This window comes from Pongo abelii, chromosome 4 (genome assembly GCF_028885655.2).
Source record: "Pongo abelii isolate AG06213 chromosome 4, NHGRI_mPonAbe1-v2.0_pri, whole genome shotgun sequence".
Lineage (NCBI taxonomy): Eukaryota > Metazoa > Chordata > Mammalia > Primates > Hominidae > Pongo > Pongo abelii.
In genome coordinates this window covers 9,615,000-9,632,756 of record NC_071989.2, presented here as the reverse complement: position 1 = coordinate 9,632,756, position 17,757 = coordinate 9,615,000, and the positions used below count along the sequence as shown (strand labels likewise).

The following is a 17,757-nucleotide window of genomic DNA, read 5'->3' as shown; positions in this document are numbered from 1 at the left end:
TCCCCGCCCAGCACTCTCCGCCCCGCGCTCTCCGCGCCCGCTCGCCCCGCGCCGATCTACTCGCCGGGAAGGCGGCGCCGGCGGCGGCTGCTCTCGCTGCGCCCGCTCCCGAGCGCTGCTTTCCCGCCGCGGGTGGGCTTCGCAGCCCCAGGCCAGCCGCGGCCCCTGGCCCGCTGCAGCCCCGGCCCTCCACCTTCCCTTTGCAGGGGCGGCTCGGCCAGTGTCGCTCATCCCGGGACGCTCCCTTCTCCCACCCACGACTGCCCCGCGGAGCTGGTTCGGACACCCAACTTTGCCACCTCGCGGGTCGTCTCTGCTGGGCGCGAACCTGCCCACCCACCGGTTGGCCGCGCGCTCGGGGACTGTGCTCGTGGCCCCCGAGCGGGTGCCCTCATTCTGGAGCTCAGCGAGTAGGGGGAGGCTCTGGGGAAGTGGCAGGGGGCGGCTGCAGCTGCTGCCTCCACTTCCCTAGCCAGGTGCTGAAGAGGATCCTCGGAGCCGCTCTGGCCCCCAGGCGCTGGATGACTGGCACCAGCGCGCCCCGCACCTGGTGAGCGACCCCCGCCCGATCCCTGCGTGGCCTTGGCAGGAGCCCCTGACCGCGCCGCGCCGCGCCGCTGGCCGGGACCCGGGGACTGCAGCGGTCGGCTGGTGGGTGGTGCCGATCTCGGGTGGGATCCATCAGCAGGCACCTGGGCGGGGGTTGCGTGTACAGGATTAGGACCACCGTCAGTCCGGGGGCGCCCACAGTTGAGCTAGTGCACGGGCTGGAAGTTTGTGTACCCGCCTGTGCCGAGGTCTGAGCATGGAGAGGTAAGGAGCCGGAGTGTCGCGGTGGGCGAGACAGGACCCCTGCCCAACACCCGGAAAGGTGCGCACACTGGTCTGTGCCCGCGCCCGGCGCGCTTCCAGGCTCGCACTGCCGGGAGCCAGGGGCAGGGGACACGGAGGTCGGGAGTTGGCGGTCCGGGAGCGGCCACCTCGCAGCCCCACCGGCTTGAGGCAATGGGACTTGGGCTCAACCCCGCCAAGCGCCTTGGTTAATGAAAGACACTAAGGCGGGGATGCAGAGGCCTGGGGAACCACCAGCCAGGTGGGCTGCAGCTAGGCGAGCCCCTTTCCCCAGGCATCCCTCCGCTGCTCCACGGATTTTGCACACCCTGGCTCAGGGTTTCGGGCCCCAGGGTTTCGGGCAGATCGGGCTCCAGAGGGAATGGTTTCTCCCAAGGTGTGCGTGGGAACGGTCGTGGAGGAGTGATTCCTCCGGCTCGCTCCCCGCGGCGGCCGGTGCCTGGCTTGGCGCGGTCACATCCCGGTTCTCCGGGCTTTGGCGGGAAGCGCGTTCACCTCCTCGCCCTTTGCTTGCTTTGTACCTGGATGCCGCGGCCGGAGTTGGGATTTAACTTTCCTGCGCCTGCGGCGTCCTCGGGATTCCCGGCAGGGGGCGCTGCGAGCGAGCGCTCGGAGGACGAGGAGCCACAGGCAGTTGCTGGGGCCTGGGCGAGTGGGCGGGAGTCCCAGGCAACAACCAGCAGAACCAGGCAGATCTTGCAATAATTTCATTTTGGGGACCGCGGGTTGGGGGAGCTGATCTGGTGGCTATAGAGAGCTGTCAGCCTTGCTAGGAGAGGGGACAGGAATGGTGGTGGCCAGACATAAGTGCTCTAACTAGAAAGGTCTCTTCCAGAGAAAAAGATCGTTGTAAAGTCTTCCTTGTCTGGGCATCTGTCTTCCTTGTGACTGTTACATTTACTCAGAAAGAAATCGAAATTCAGGGAAGATAACGTGAGCTTTGTTTAATGCCGTTCTGCTTTTTAGGGGTACTTTAGTTAACATATCAGGAGTCACAAATGATTGTTCTGGTTTGTTTTGAAGAAAGACAAGTTTTACGTCTAGCTTACCGAGAAGAGCTCTGTCATAATGGCTGAGTTTGGAATCAGCAGATATGTTATTAATTATACAGGTAGTCTGTTCATAAGGAGACAGAAACACAAAACCAGACTTTAATAAGAAAGATTTTTCAATACCTAATTAGGATTGCTGAATTTGTTGCTAATTAATGCCAGTTTCATTATTTTAGAGAGTGTAATGTTTATCATGACTTTACACAACTTCAGTTAAAGCAGGTAATACCATTATGTATAACTGAAATAATTTTCTTGTCTGTGCCTGTATTTACACCAAAAGAAACATGGATTTTTTCCCCTCCAAAAGATTTCTTTTTCTATGTTTGTTTTTCATGAAAAATACAGCCCTAAGTGTAATTGTTTGGTTCACTTGAAACACAGATGTTTTTTTCCTTGAGTTTCTTTCTTGTAAAAACTTTGGAGATAGAAGCTTGCCCATCCACGTTGCTCCGTGCAGTCACACTAAGCATCTGTATACTCACTGAAGTGTGGGGCTGACAAACTGACATCTATTTCTATGTGCTTTTAGCCAATATGTACTTTTATTAACAGGGAGAAGACAGATGATGCTAATCATTTTATGTCTTTTGTGAATTGCACTAACTCATTTGGTTGTTATAATGTCAAACAGCTGCGAGATCCCTGCTGCGAGTAAAGCTTTGGCCTCCCGTGTGGTAAAACTTGTCTCTGTCCAAAGGAAATTTTTGAGACATTCAGAATTTGGTAAAAATAAACCTGTGTTCTTCACTGCCGTTTCCCTTTAAAATGATTTCATCATGTGTCTTGGGAGAATGAAACGTAGAAACTTACGGCTCAGAGGCTGTTAAAACTTATTGACCACGAGACCGAAATAAATACAAGCACATTTATAGAAACTTCTGCATAAATTTTAGAGTCATGGGCCTTCTGAAGCCCCATCCATGGATTTGCAGTAAGAAATTTAGTTCCAGAGTCATGTTAGCCTCTTGCTAAAGGACAAATGTTACAACCAACAAGGCTTTCTCTGTGCTGTGTGCTAGTGGCCCAAAATAACAGATGCCAGCTCTTTGGGGACGATGTCAGATGCTCCTGATGTTAGAGAGAGCTGCCTATCTGAATCGTGACACAGTTTTACTTAACTTGGTGATTAGTTTTAAGAGTTTCAAATGATTTTATTTTTGGTCATATAGTCATTGAAATTGAGTCTTTGCTTTTGATACAGGAAGATGTGGAGGAGGAGCAGAAAACCTTTACTAAATGTCCAGCCAAAAATATAAAGGCATTGCATTATGTAGACAAGTGATCATGAACTCTAGAGTTAACTAACATCAAAAACTCATCCCAAGGAAGAGGTTTGAGCTACAAAGCAGATGGTGTGCAAGATAGAACAAATGAGTTTATAACATATCCCAGTCAAGGAATCCATTTTTATAGTAGTATATGTACAACTATTTGAGTACAGCAGCCCTACATCCTGCAATAAATCCTCCATAATTCTTGATTCTAAAATTATACCAATTTTGTATTTAAAAATGTTTCTGCAATTGTTGCTATAGTTACCCAGACAAATTGCTTGGGGTATAATTATACCAAGGTGACAAGTTTTTATGTGTTAAATAATGTTTAAAATGTAAATTATGGTGTCTAACAAATTGAGTTACAACTAAGTAAAAAGTGTCTAAAGTGAAACCTTGTATATTTCTGCACCTGCGTCTACCTGCAAATTTATATCAAGAAAGTTAACTGTTTTCTTGAATCATAAAATGAGCGTCTGTAAGTACTTTCAGTTGTCTTGAGTACAGTTGACAACATAGATAATTTCACATATGTTCTCAGCAACCTTTTAAAATTGAGATGCAGAAGTTTGGTTGAAAATTAGGTTTTTATCACCCTGCTTCCCTGCAGAAATGATAGGGGGCAATCTCCTGTTTCCAATTCCTGTATAGATTGGGAGCAACTTGGGGATAAATTCAGCAGGTGAGATGTGGCTGCTGGGAAGCACTTTGGGGAAACAGATATGGGTACGCTTGGTAAATATATAGCATATTTTTCAGATGAATTTTTTAAGAATTGGTTATCCAGATATACAAAATCAATTTCTGATAGGGAGAAAAGAAGGAAAAGCAAAATTAAAGTAAGCTAGAATATACATAAACTTTTCAATATAAGTGAGCCTGCTCAAAACTTGCTTTGATTCAAAATTGAAGCCAAATAGAACAAAACAAATGAAAACATGATCCAAGAGAAGGTATTGGATAATAGGTAATTTATTTCAACATACTAGTATTGACACATCTTTGCCATCTAAAAGGTTGTATAGCTAAGGAAACCAGGCTGTCCATTTCACAGAGTATTTTGAAGCCAGGCAACTTCAAAGACAAGTCATATTTCACCTTGTGCGTGAAATTTAAAATAGGAGTAACACAACAGTGGGCTCAAGAAAACAGAAAATTTTCCCAAAGGAATTGCTGTTGTCATCTTCTTTCTTCTCCTTCTTTTTTGGTCCAAGATTAATGGTTGTTTGACAAGAGCAAAGACAAGCACACTTTATTTCCCTTTCCTACATTTTAAAATGTACTGACATAGTATTGCTGCATTTGGAAAAAATAAAATCATTCTATTTTTAAACTATTTTTTTCCTTATTGGTTTCCTAGAATTGGTTTCCTGATTAACACTTCGGGGAAAAAAAAAACTATTTTAAAAGAGAATAATTTTTTTAGAGGATGAATTTCTTTTATTATTGAAAGGTCATGAGCCCACTAATCTTTTATCTTCCCATCTTTCACTCATTATTTGTCACTGTATTTCTGTAGAATTGGCTAAACTAGGGTTCATGTAGAATAATGAGGAAGTATACACTGGAAAAATGTTATTTTATGTTACATTTTTATGTACAATTGAGAGTAAATCACACTACTGCAATAGGTAATTCAATTACAGATATGTATGATAAATAACCAATAGAGTGATTCTATCAGAAGCCAACTCTGTTGGTGAAATAATACTGTATTTGTTGAGATGTGAAATAAGTTATAGGCAAGTGACAATCAGGATAACACAAGGACAAATTGTTCACAGAAAATCGAGCCTCTTTCAATCAGTTCAAATGCACCCAATGTTTGGCAAGGATGTATGATGTACTCATGGAAAGAAAAACAGAGTCAAGGAAAGCAACTAAGAAAAAATTTGCTAAGCAGTTTCCTGTGATCTGTCTGCAAAATCATAAAACCGAAACTTCTATTCTCCTGAATCACAGCAGAGATGGCATGCCTCACAAACTGACTTCAAATCAAATTCCACACAAAGAGGTTTTCTTTCTGTAAAAACAAAACAAAACAAAACCGGAGATGTGACACATCTTGCAGAAGGCCCCCAAAGCTGTTCTGAGCCAGCTACCAAGGCAGCTGACTCCTGCCAGTGCCCCCAAACCTGCTGTGGAAAGAGAACGCGTCAGAGGCCAGGGACATTTATGGTTGGGCATCCTGTAAACAAATGGATTTTAGAATCACAACTGGCTTCTGTGACTCCTTTTACAGGACTGAGATTTAGGTTTGTTGTAAAACTACTGATTTTCTTTTCTTTTTTTCTTTTTTTGAGACAGAGTCTTGCTCTGTCACCCTGGCTGGGGTGCAGTGGCGCGATCTTGGCTCACTGCAACCTCTGCCTGCTAGGTTTAAGCAATTCTTATGCCTCATCCTCCTGAGCAGCTGTGACTGCAGGTGCCCGCCACCACGCCCAGCTAATTTTGTTTTTTGTATTTTTAGTAGAGACGGGGTTTCACCATGTTAGCCTGGATGGTCTCGATCTCCTGACCTCGTGATCCACCCGCCTCGGCCTCCCAAAGTGCTGGGATTACAGGCGTGAGCCACCACGCCTGGCCTTCTCTCCATATCATTTTGCAGAACTCCACACACTGCCTTTATTTCTTAAAGTCTTTCACTGATACAGAATGTCAGCTTAGGAGACCAGTGAGACTGTTCTGTTCATAGCTGTGTTGCCAACGGTGCCTAGAACAGTGCCTGGCACGCAGGAGGCTCTTGGGCCATCTTGGGTGAGTGACCGAATCAAAAAATGCCCTTAGATACTCTGTATATAGTATAGACTGCAATAGAGTATATTGAGAGAAAGGACTAAGGCTTAAACAAGACTTTTGGGGGCTAATCATGGACTCTAAAACTACTTATATTCTTTATTTAGAGAAAAATGTTACAAATGCCTCCAAACTGATTTATTAGCACAGTCTTGAAATACAAATGTCTTTGTAAACTGGCAGGCGGAGGGGTGGGAGAGGGACTGCATATTTCCTAGTTCCTAATACACAACAAATTGCACAGTAAGTCAGTGCTTATTAAATGAATTGATGACCTTGCATGACTTGGAGATTAGCATAAATATAATTTCTGTGTACAGATTGAATATTCCTAATCAAAAAATCCCAATTCCACAATGCTTCAAAATCTGAAACCTTCTGAGCACCAACATGACCCTAAAAATGCTAATATATATAATGCAAATATTCCAAAATCTGAGAAAATCCCAAATCTGAAATACTTCTGGTCCCAAGCATTTTGGGTAAGGGATACTTAACCTGTATTAAAACATAGAAAAATTGAAATTCAGGGATGTTCTCATTTAAAACAGCACCCTCCCCTCCAAGCACACAAATTCCAGGGAACATATTGTATCCTTATTACATACGTTTACACATTACAGAGATTTTAGACATCCTAGAATATTTTTAAAATATGGCAGGTTTTTTATTATATTTCTGAGATCAGGCTAGTAAGCGTAGTCATGTAGTTGGATTTATAGATTTAATAAGTTGAAACAGAAGAATAGGTAAACAAAATGTGGCCTATCCCTACAATGGGCTACTATCCAGCAATAAAACAAATGAACTCTTGATATATGCTGCAATATGTGTGAACCTCAAAACCTTGCGCCAAGTGAAGGAAGCCAGTCACTGAAGACCACACACCATGTATTTCCATTTATAGAGATGCCCAGAAAAGGCAAACCCATAAAGATGGCAGGCAGGTTAGTGGTTGTCTCGGGCTAGCAGTGGGAACTGGACATGACTGCAGATGGGCAGCCCAGGCCTTTTTGGGGTGATGGAAATGGTAAGAAGCCGGATTGTGGAGATTGTCATACAACTCTGTACATGTACTAAAAATCATTAAATTGTACACTTACAATGAGTGCATTTTATGGCATGTAACATATACCTCAATAAAACTTTTTTAAAAAGAAACTTCTGGACATCATCTCTAAAATTAGAGTAAATTAAACTGCCAGTGGCCTAAATACGAGTCCTGCTGCGTCTACTGGGAAATGTATTCTGTGTTTCCATTACTTGTACAAAGCTTAGCGCGAGGGCCAGTGGGTGCTAGGATGAGCACATTTCTTTGATACTGAAGCACTTTCTTCCTAGGAAGTCTATCTGAGCTGTGATCTCTATTATGAAAACAAGCAAACTTAGGTTGTTTCCGGATGAGACAACATAACCAGATTAAATCAGTTAAACTCATCAGCCAGCCTCACCGCTGAATGTTGGGTACACCCCAATTCCCAGTCATTGCTTAGAGTATACTTCTCTGCCAATTTTATTGTTTCATGGGCATAGCTCAGGGGGAACATCTTTGACAACAGAATCTCGTGGTCTCATTAGAGCCGCAGAGTCTGGGACTCCTAGCATCATTCTGCTCAACAAACGAGGTTGCTGTCCTTTGATGGGGGAGAAGCTCACATGATGCCTGCTTCTGTGTCCTTATACACTTTCTAAGCAAGGCCTTCGCTTCAGCTGGAGAGGCAGGTAACTTCTAACAGCCAGACCCAGTGGCAGAATGCAGAGTTTTAAATGCCCAGAGCCTGAGTATTTAAAGGTGAGTGTTTCCCACCCGACGCACCTCCCCCCGCCCCGCTCTTAGAAAGAGAAGAATCAAAGAATTGCTTCTAGCTCTTTCCGTTCTGCTTTGGCACGTTTTGCAGTTAAAATGCAATACTGAATATAGGTTTTGGGTAGAGATACATACAAATTGCCTCTCATTTCCGTGCTCTTCCACTGTTTTCTCTGGGTAGAAGTGAGTGTCTTTAGCTCTCCCACCTTGTTTACTGCACCTTCCATCTGTTTAGTGTATTAAAATCCTCTCTGCCTCCTGCCACAGGCTTCCTCAGCTCTCTTGTGGGCACCTTGCTTTCCCCACACAAGTTGGTTGCCACATACTGGCTTTCCATGGGAGTGTTTACTTTGGCACAGGTGGTCCATGGTCCAGATATAGCCAGCATGGCTTCGGGTTGTGGTCCAGGCTAGCTGGCCTTTAGCATTCATATGCATTTCTCCACTGGTAATAGAGTATTTTTTTATCCAGCCCTGTGATGCTTCAGGCAAGCATTTTCATAGTGTGTAATTTCTTCAGTATTTCTAGTTACTTGTTCACAAAAATGGAGATCAACAGGGTTTTAAGTCCTAGTGCAATAGCTTTATTGACCTTTTGCCAGGGTCATTTCTGACCAGCTCACTTTGAACTTGCCTCTTCCCAAACATGAAGCCTAGCTTACAAGCAAATTAAGGGTAACATTTACAGAACAACCATGTTTTTCTATTACCAATCCTAAATTATTAACCTTCGTGAGTGGTAAGGAGTTATTTATGAGGATACACTAATATTTCCTTCTGCTGATTAGATGGCAATGGGGTGTGTGACATTTTTATCTTTGATACCACTTTTGATGGTTTCAGTTAGTCAATAAAATACTGTTTAGGTAGGTACTTTTTGTGGTTTGGTTTTGTTTTCTTTCATTTTCAATAAGCTAATGTTCTCTAGATTTCAAGGATAACTAATTAGCCATTCAGTTAAACAGACTGGCTGGTTACAAGATTGGAAAAATGTCTGTGTTACCAGGGCAGGTATTTAGTTTTGAAACAGAAGGATTAAGAAAGCAAGGTAATTTTCTCTTATTTTAAAATCTCCTTTAATCATAGATTTGTATTGGTTCCGGTAGCTTCAGTTGATCATAATTAAAGCAGCTCATAGTGTTATGTACAGAATTATGTGAAGGCATTGTCCTAAGTGGATAAAATGTATTAGACCTTTTTTTTATGATTTCTACTTTTTCTAACCATTATCTTTTTTGAAAAGCATCCAAATGTTAGCCTCTAATATTGATTTTGGACACTCTAAGATGTATGGGATTTTAACTTTATTCTGACAGGCTAGAAGCTAGGGAAGGGCCTCGAATGTTCACTTCACAGCCTGGCAGGGTGCCCATGTCCAATGCCTTGTGTCTGCGGCACCTCCTGTCCTCCTGTCACTGTTCTGAAGTTTAAAATCAGAATATTTTTGCCAGTGTGTCAGTGAAGAGAAGCTTCATTGAAGCTTGAGCCTAGGAGTTAAAGATAGACATTTTATGTAAGTTTAATATTTCCAGGCTGTAAATAGAAAAGAAAAATGGTGTTTTACAGAGCAGGGATCCATTGTCCAGATATTATTGAGCCTTTGTCCAGGACAGGGTGTCTGGATGATCTAAACTGGAAAGGGGAATCCTGGACTGCAGTTTCCTGTCTTGTTTTTTTTTTTTTTTTTTTTTGTGACGGAGTCTCATTCTGTTGTCCAGGCTGAAGTGCAGTAGTGTGATCTCAGCTCACTGTAACCTCTGCCTCCTGGGTTCAAGTGATTTTCCTGCCTTAGCCTCCCAAGTAGCTGGGAATATAAGCATGCACCATCATGCCCAGCTAATTTTTTGTATTTTTAGTAGAGACAGGGTTTCACCATGTTGGTCAGGCTGGTCTCGAACTCCTGAGCTGAAGTGATCCACCCACCTTGGCCTCCCAAAATGCTGGGATTACAGGCATCAGCCACTGTGCCTGGCCTCCTGTCTTTTTGCACAGGGCTGCTCTTCAGATACCCTCTGGTGACTTTTCCCCCATCTATCAGAGGAATTTTCCTTTTCCCCCTCCTTATCATTGTCCTCCTCTGGTTAATTTCTCTGCTAAACCAAAATAATTTTAATTATTATGCTCTTTGTTCACCAGAAAGTTTTGAGCCAAACTGTCCTCCCCCAAACCCATGTAACAGTGGGTGCACCAAGTTTTGTGCCCTGTGTCTGATATTATCAGGTGTCTCTAAGCATCTGGCCACTTTGCTGTGGGATTCAAGCTGCTGCTGCTATGACAGGAGCAGGAGCACGTGTCCTTTTTCTCGTAGTCTTGTTCCTGGGTGGTTTCATGTTGGCTCCTATAGACAGGACCACATCTAAGTCAGTTCTGAGTATGACAGGCATGTATGGCTATTCAGTTACATCCCGACGTCTGCGTCACATTGGACGGTGCTCTTGAGCTTGGGAAGATCCAGCATCTGCCTGTGGGGTAACTCTCTCCTGGCTTGCCGCAGGGCTGCAGAGATTCCCTCCCTTCTTCATTCCTGGTTCCTGGTGGGAAAAATCTGGAGTTTCCAGGCTATACTTCTTAAAGGCCCCCCTCTTCTCCACCTTTGAATCACTCTCACTTCTTTCGCCTCCTTACTCCTCAAAGGTGGTGCTGAGCAAGTGGGAAGACCTGAACCCAACCCAGGTGGTTGAGTTGAAAGTATTCCCACTCTGCCGATCCACTCCTCCCCTACATTTTTTTTAAACAATGCATACTTTAAACTACTATTTTTTTCTAAAGCTTTCTTCACCTAAGAATGTCACACTGAATGTCAATTGTGCAGCGGTCATAGGTGGGTTGGGAGAGTGGAGGTGAGAGTTGGGAAGGAGGGGCCCCATATAGAGAGAGCATCTCAGCGCGTCCAGGCAGCACATCTTGGCTGTTGCAGCTTTCCACGCTGACTCCGAAAGTCAGGCCTGGAGCCAAATTTACTTTCCGTCTGCCAGCAGTGATGGAATTCCTAGGTTCTATCACCAGCTTGCGAAAAGAAATCATTCAGGAAACTGCAAGCTGGCAAGTAAGAGTCGCAAAGATTCATTCACTGGAAAGCTTACGCCTGCGAATGTTATTTAACTTTCAACAGTTTTTCCAGGCCCACCTGCGGAGTTTCCAGCTCCCTGAGGTTTGTCTTGCTGCAGAGGAAAGCCATTAAGGATTCACAGCGAGGATCTTCAGGATGAAGCTGGGAGGTGGGAAGAGCAGAAGGGCTTTCCTGGGGCTCACACCTCATTCAGCCCTGATCCGACTTTGTGCAGTCAGGTCGCTCTCTAGAACTTCAAGGAGTCAGTGTAGGTGCTTGGACTTTAGGTCCTGAAGTCATACACAAGTCAGGACAAGAGTCAGGCTTCACTGTGGTCATGTGCCCTGTCCATTGAAATCCTGAAAGACATTTTTAAAGAGAGTATCTATTGAGGAATTGTCTATTGAGGTAGGCCGAAGCAAATCAATGTTTTGAACTTGGACTTGGACTATGGCTAGAGAAGAAGACCGACTTGCCCAATGTAAACCCCAAATAAAATTCTAAACAACCCCCGCCCCTTGCTGCCTGTGCCACTGCCACTGCTGTGCCTGCGGAGTAGCCATTCTTTTATTTCTTTGCTTTTAATAAACTTGCTTTCACTTTATGGACTCGCCTTGAATTCTTTCTCGCACGAGGTCCAAGAAGTCTCTCTTGGGGTCTGGATCGGGACCGCTTTCTGGTACCACGATGTTCCATGGGGATGCAACGCTGGCTGGCCTGCCCCTCAGAGTGGGCTCCATCATGGCCCTTAATAAGTCCTGGCTACAAGATCACACCCAGTGATCTGTAATCAAGATTCCTTTTAATTAGTGGTGGTAACACACGGACTTTAGTGCAGTTTTGGATTTGTTGCTAAGTGTTTTTCAATGAGCTTTTAATTTGTTGTTGTTTAATTAAAAGTGTATGTTCTCTGCAGAACAGGCTTTTGGGCCCACACTTCCTGCCTTGAGGTTTTTGGAGCTGGCCCTAAGTGGGGAGAATAAGCATCTTGACTGGGGGTGTGGCAGCGTCATCATTAAGAGTCGGGGGACAAAGGGCGCAATTAGTGAATTGCTCATAGTGGGGCCTCATGTGGGAGGCCCTCAGGGCCCAGTGGCCTTTGTGGATTCTTCTTTAATTGCACTTTTAAGTGAGACAGAGTTGGCTACTGGGTTTAATTAAGCCTACAGGGCTAAACCTATGAACACAAATCAAAAGCAGGTTAGGGAAGGCTGCTTTCTTGAAATTTTATAGGGTCACTCGCTTTTATCTTCGTTCCTCTTCAGGTGAATGCTGGTGTATCTTTTTCAACACGGCTGTTGGGGTTGACTTTGACTTCTGCTGGTTTGCTGTTTTGCTTGATAATTGCAGTGGCCCAAATATGTTGCAGTTTATGTCAGATGTTTTAAAAACCCATGAGGAAGGGGGCCACGGGTTCCAGCTCACTCGATCTTTTGTGTCTTTCCTATGTGTGGGAAGAAAAAATTTTTGTAGATATATTTATAGAAAAGAATTTGGCCTTAGACTTTTCAGAATTGGTAGAAGGCTAAAGGAATTTGTATAAAGACGTAATTAGAGGCACATAGGAAACTTGTAAAGTCTGCATGTTTGAAATGCTTTGCTTCTCTGAGCCATTGGGAGTTTATTAGCTGTTTCCTTTTCCCACATTAACTTTCACATGATTAATTGGATTTACTTAATTAAATGCTCTATATTTAAGTAGAGTGGAGGCACAGGGAGTATTCTGAAAATAGTATCAATTGTTTCATACTGAATATTTTAGATGAATATTTTATACCTAAAATATACAATATGGTCTGTTTATACTTGGAGAAAAGACATTAAATTCTATATTTACAATCTTTTACTATGTATGTAACCTTTTACACTAAAGTGAAAGGTCTATTTTAAAAATCTTATGGACAACCTCGAAAATTCCGTATCATGAAATTTGACTCCTTTCCTGCATTCCAGAGGAGCAAGCCAATGTTTTAACTAGGAGCACGTCTCTGTTGATGCCACAGTAAGTTGAAATGTTCAGAGGGGTAGCTGGGCTATTTTTAACAAGTTCAAATGTATCCTGTGGTGGAATATTTCCAATGATCCAAAATTAGTAATGGTATCTTGGACACCACAGTATCATGGGCTCAGACGAACTGGCATGTTCAACATCTTTCAATTGCCAACCTAAATCTAACACTAGGATTGATGGCTTTGGTCAAACGATGCTTCATTCTTTGGAGAAAACAAAAGAATAACCTCTATTTGTGAGCATGGGGGTCGGAGGCTTTGGAATTAGGTGCTTGACAAAGTGAGCACTGCATGAAATTGGGAGCAGTTGCAGGCTATTAGAAGATGACAGTCTCTTGGTGGTAAGGACCGTTAATACCTATCAAGGACATATTTATTGTATTGGCAGGGAGCATAAAGGAGAACAGCTGAGGTTTTTCCCCCTCACTCTTCTCTTTTGTTTACATGAAAAAAGCGTCAAAGGAGAAGCCTGGTGGAGAAAGGGCTTGGCTATCATGGCAGCCTTTTATCTGTGGAAAATAAAAGGAAGATACAGTTGCCCTCTGTGAAAAGATCTGTGATAACACTTGTCCCTAATCATCAGAGAGACAAATGACCATTTCTCTTTGAAAGAATTATATTTACATTTCCCCATGTCTAGAGAAATGCCTTCTTATTAAATACACATGCAGGTTGGGCACAGTGGCTCACGCCTGTAATCCCAGCACTTTGGGAGGCCGAGGTGGGTGAACCGCCTGAGGTCAGGAGTTTGAGACCAGGCTGGCCAACATGGCAAAACCCCGTCTCTACTAAAAATACAAAAAAAAAAAAAAAAAAAAAAAATTAACGGCATGGTTGCAGGCACCTGTAATCCCAGCTACTTGGGAGGCTGAGGCAGGAGAAATGCTTGAACCCAGGAAATGGAGGTTGCAGTGAGCTGAGATCACACCATTGTACTCCAGCCTGGGTGACAGAGTGAGACTCTGTCTCAAAAAAAAAAAAAAATGTTCATTGATTACCGTTTTTCCCCAAGGTTTTTTGTTCACCTGTAAAGTAATCTGTAGTTGATAAAAGGATGGGGGGGGATATTTAATATCTTTATTCTGACAAACACTTTCTGTTGTCCTAAACTGATGTGGCAGATAGGATAGATTTCAGTCAAAGAAAGGGATATGGATTTGGTAAATTATTGTGCCTTATTCATTGAATATTGACTGCCTCCACGTTGATAAAAACATTCCATAGATTTCTAGAACCTGGAAGACACAATTGAGGTTTTCCAATTTATCTCTTTGTCCACAGGTAGGTCTTTTTCTAAACTTCATAGAGAGATGGTCATCTATTATCTTCTTAGAGAGGGGCTTATGATGGGGTCCCATTATAACTTGGATCACTTGTTTGCTTTTAGTGTGTCTTGCTCCAGCAACGATACTAGGGTAAATGGTAGCATTTGGTCTACGAAGCAGGATATTTACTAGAAACTTTCTCTGGGACAGACCCTAGGCTCTGCCCTGGGAAGACAGTGTGTAGAGGCTAGAGATGGTTTTTGCTCTCTCTGTGTCTGTTTTCCAGTTGGGTGTCCCTTGTCCTGGCACGGATACCATTTTTTGCCAGCGTGCCTCAAGGACCTGAACCAATGCTGCAGGTTCAATTCAATCAAACCATGAGGCTTTCCTAGGAACCTCAGGGCAGAATTACAGTGACAGCAGGAGGGAGGAAGAGTGGGGTGTGGGACAGTGAATGACACAAACAGTACTGTGTGTCTGCATGCCCTGATGCAGCTTCCTCACTTGCTGGGGCTGAAGGGAGCTTCAGAGGTCCATGCCCATCTGGCACGGATACACTGTTGGTACTTGCCCAGGGCTCTGAGAGGACCCTCCAGCTCAGGGTACACAGCCACATCCGTCAAAACACACAAAGCCAGGATATGGTGTCTGCAGATATAGTTCCCTACGAATGTAGGTGGCCTGAAGACCAGAAATGGCCTCAAGAGTGCCAAAGAAAAGATAGAACTATTTACAGTCTTCCTTTTCAGGATCATAGAGAAGTTTGGAGCTGGCCACCTCTCTAGGACCTTGCTCTGGGAGCTGTTTCTGGTCAGAGTGCTTGATGCAGAGACCTTGATATCTGATGTGCTCGAGGTCTCACGAAGACTCCCACGCAAGATGCTTCCTGGAGTTTTTTAGGGACAAAACCCACATTATTCATCTTCATTGCAAGATGACCTTTTCCAGTGTTGAAAACACTTTGCAGTCAGGATAAGGAAGAGGAGGCTGACCTTTCTGGGAATGGAAGAGCCTCAAGATGTGAAGAGGGTACTTGGAGCTAGAGCAGTCAGGTAACGAAGCTGCTTATAACTCACTTATGAGGAGGCTTTGCTGCTGACTGGCGGCACATTCTCACCTCTCTCCCTCCGATTTCGTAACTCCTTGGCATAGGAGTTGGGGTTTCCTGGAAAGCTCCTTTTCCAGGTGATTCCATTGTGCAAGTCAAGATTCCTTGATTAGCCTCTGAGCTCTGGAGAAGGATCTCTCCTCACTTCTACTGCCCACTATAGATGCATCCTGAGTGCTGCTGAGGTCTGAGTTGAGTGGTCAGAATACCAAAGACTATTTGCATTTCTCAAGATGTGGGCAAATGCAATCAATTAATCATTTCTCCTTACATAAGGGCTTGTGAACCAGAATAATTAACTTCTATTCTGTTTTCTTCCTTTTGTCCTTTTATGTAAACCTGAAAGAGAAGCACCTGGTTTGGGGATATATTTTGGCAAATAACTTTAAAGTTAAAAAAAAGAACATTTTATTATTTATTTGGTCAGTGTGTTGGTTAAGACTGGAAGAGTTTATCAATTATGTATGTAGTTTCTTTTTGGATGTTTAATTTGGATAAATGTATTTATGCTGTAATTATCCATCAAATTATGTGCAATCTCAAAAGACTACCTATAAAAATGTGAATATCATACAAGATGGAAATCTCTGAACTCAGCTGTCATCACCAGCAATCATGTGTAAGCACATTTTTTTTCTTTTTAACACATGATCTGTCCCTCCATGGTATAACTCAACACAGCAAACAGTTGCCGGCTTTGGTTGTGGAACATATCTGTGGAAATGGTCGCATCTAACATGGCCAGAGGAGGCAGAGAGCCAGAGCAGCAAAAGAGTTATGCACAAATGTCCGTCCTAACGCGGCGCGCACACCTCCCTGGGGCTTCCCAGCCTCCGCCTTGCCTTTGCCTGCTCTTCAGAGCCTGCGCTGGCTGCTGAGCCTTGTCGAACACCAGGTATTGAGGCTATTTCCATGTGACACCTTTCGGATCTGATGGTACTTGGGTTTCAGGGAACTATGCCTAGGGCTACAGGCCCAATGATACAATGGAGGATGAAAGAAGGGAGGATCTAGGTCTTCTAAGTATGGAGAGAAAATGTGGTAAAAGCTCAGGTTGCCAAAAAGGATTTTTATTCCACACTTCCTACCCCCACCCTCTTCTTGAGGAGCTTCAAGTAGAATGAATGAACAATAGGAAGCTAAGTTCATATTTACTTTCATATACCCATGGGATTTTATCAGGGTTTAAATACTAGGAGGAGTCCGCTATTTGAAAGCATGTTACTAGTTTATAATGTGAAGGAAAAAAAATTCTGGCCCCAGTTTAGTAGATGTCTTAATACTGTTCACTGGCAGAGGCCTATAGGTCAATGTGTGAAATATTCCTGGAATATGAAGATTACATGTTTTATTTTAATTGAAATATATTAGTAGTAATTTCAGCTCTAGCTCAGCACGACATAAAGGCCACAGTCCCATACCCGGAAGCTACTGCGAGGAGCTGTGCAGCTGGTGGGTGTCCAGGCAGGGCAGGTCATGCTCTCGGCTTCCCACAGGGGCAGGCTGCCCATGAGGGCTGGCCAAGTAGGATCCTGACATCTAGGAAAGGTGCCGAGAAGCCTGGCAGCTGGGGAGGAGGCTGTGGGGGCTTCTGCTTCAGCCACGCAGGGCGGAAATGGTGAGAGGCAAAGCTGGCAGGTGCCGGTGGGTAGCCCTTTCACCCGAGGCTTGGCTACCATCCCTAGAGCACACGGCCACGGGTGGGTGGCAGTTCCTCAGACCTTGATGGAGCTGACAGCTGGTTGTGCTTTCAAAACTGGAAGGAGTTTTTTTTGTTCTTGAGAACAAAAAACCAAACACCGAATATTCTCACTCATAGGTGGGAATTGAACAATGAGAACACATGGACACAGTAAGGGGAACATCACACTTCGGGGACTGTTGTGGGGTGGGGGGAGGGGGGAGAGATAGCATTGGGAGATATACCTAATGCTAGATGATGAGTTAGTGGGTGCAGTGCACCAGCATGGCACATGTATACATATGTAACTAACCTGCACATTGCGCACATGTACCATAAAACCTAAAGTATAATAATAAAAAAACAAAAAACAAAACTGGAAGGAGTGACTCGTGGTCATAACCAGAACCATCTGGATACAGTGCTACCATGGGCTCAGAATAGAAAAGGCAGCTCTTCTGCCTAGCTCTATGGATTTCTCATAACTACCAAGTCCTACAAATAAAATTACCATGACCTAGGAACCAGCTATCCCTAAAGGCCTGCCTGGTCTCTGGAGCCAGGTTCTCCTGAAATCTAGAGACTCCTGGCTCCCAGGTGAAACTGTTCTACCTGGGAATGTGAGCAAACAATGTAGTTCTCTTATCTTTTTCCCTCTTCCCAAAAGAAAATGCATTAAATCGGTAAACTCATTTGTTCTGGAGATCTATTGCTATACAGAAAATTTTCCCATAATTTAGTGACTTAAACCCGCAATTTGTTATTATGTTTCACAATTCCTTGGGTGCACTGGGCTCAGCTGAGCAGTTCTCCTTGGGCCTCATGCAGTAGCAGTCACCTGGTATCCTGCCACATGGCCTC

At 44.1% G+C, this 17,757-nt stretch overlaps 1 protein-coding gene across 8 annotated transcripts in view; it reads left to right on the top strand.

Moving 5' to 3' along the window:
* SEMA5A (semaphorin 5A) overlaps positions 1-17,757 on the top strand; it is a 516,352-nt gene that overhangs the window by 373 nt on the left and 498,222 nt on the right. For 2 of the 8 annotated variants that reach the window (XM_063724054.1, XM_024247257.3), the window contains exon 1: positions 10-550. The exons of 2 other annotated variants lie outside the window; for them this stretch is intronic. The gene's annotated coding sequence lies outside the window, so the exon portion shown is untranslated. Of the gene's footprint in view, positions 1-9; positions 814-17,757 lie in introns of those variants that run through there. 4 more of the 8 variants (XM_024247256.3, XM_063724053.1, XM_024247254.3 and 1 more) reach the window with 3 other exon arrangements.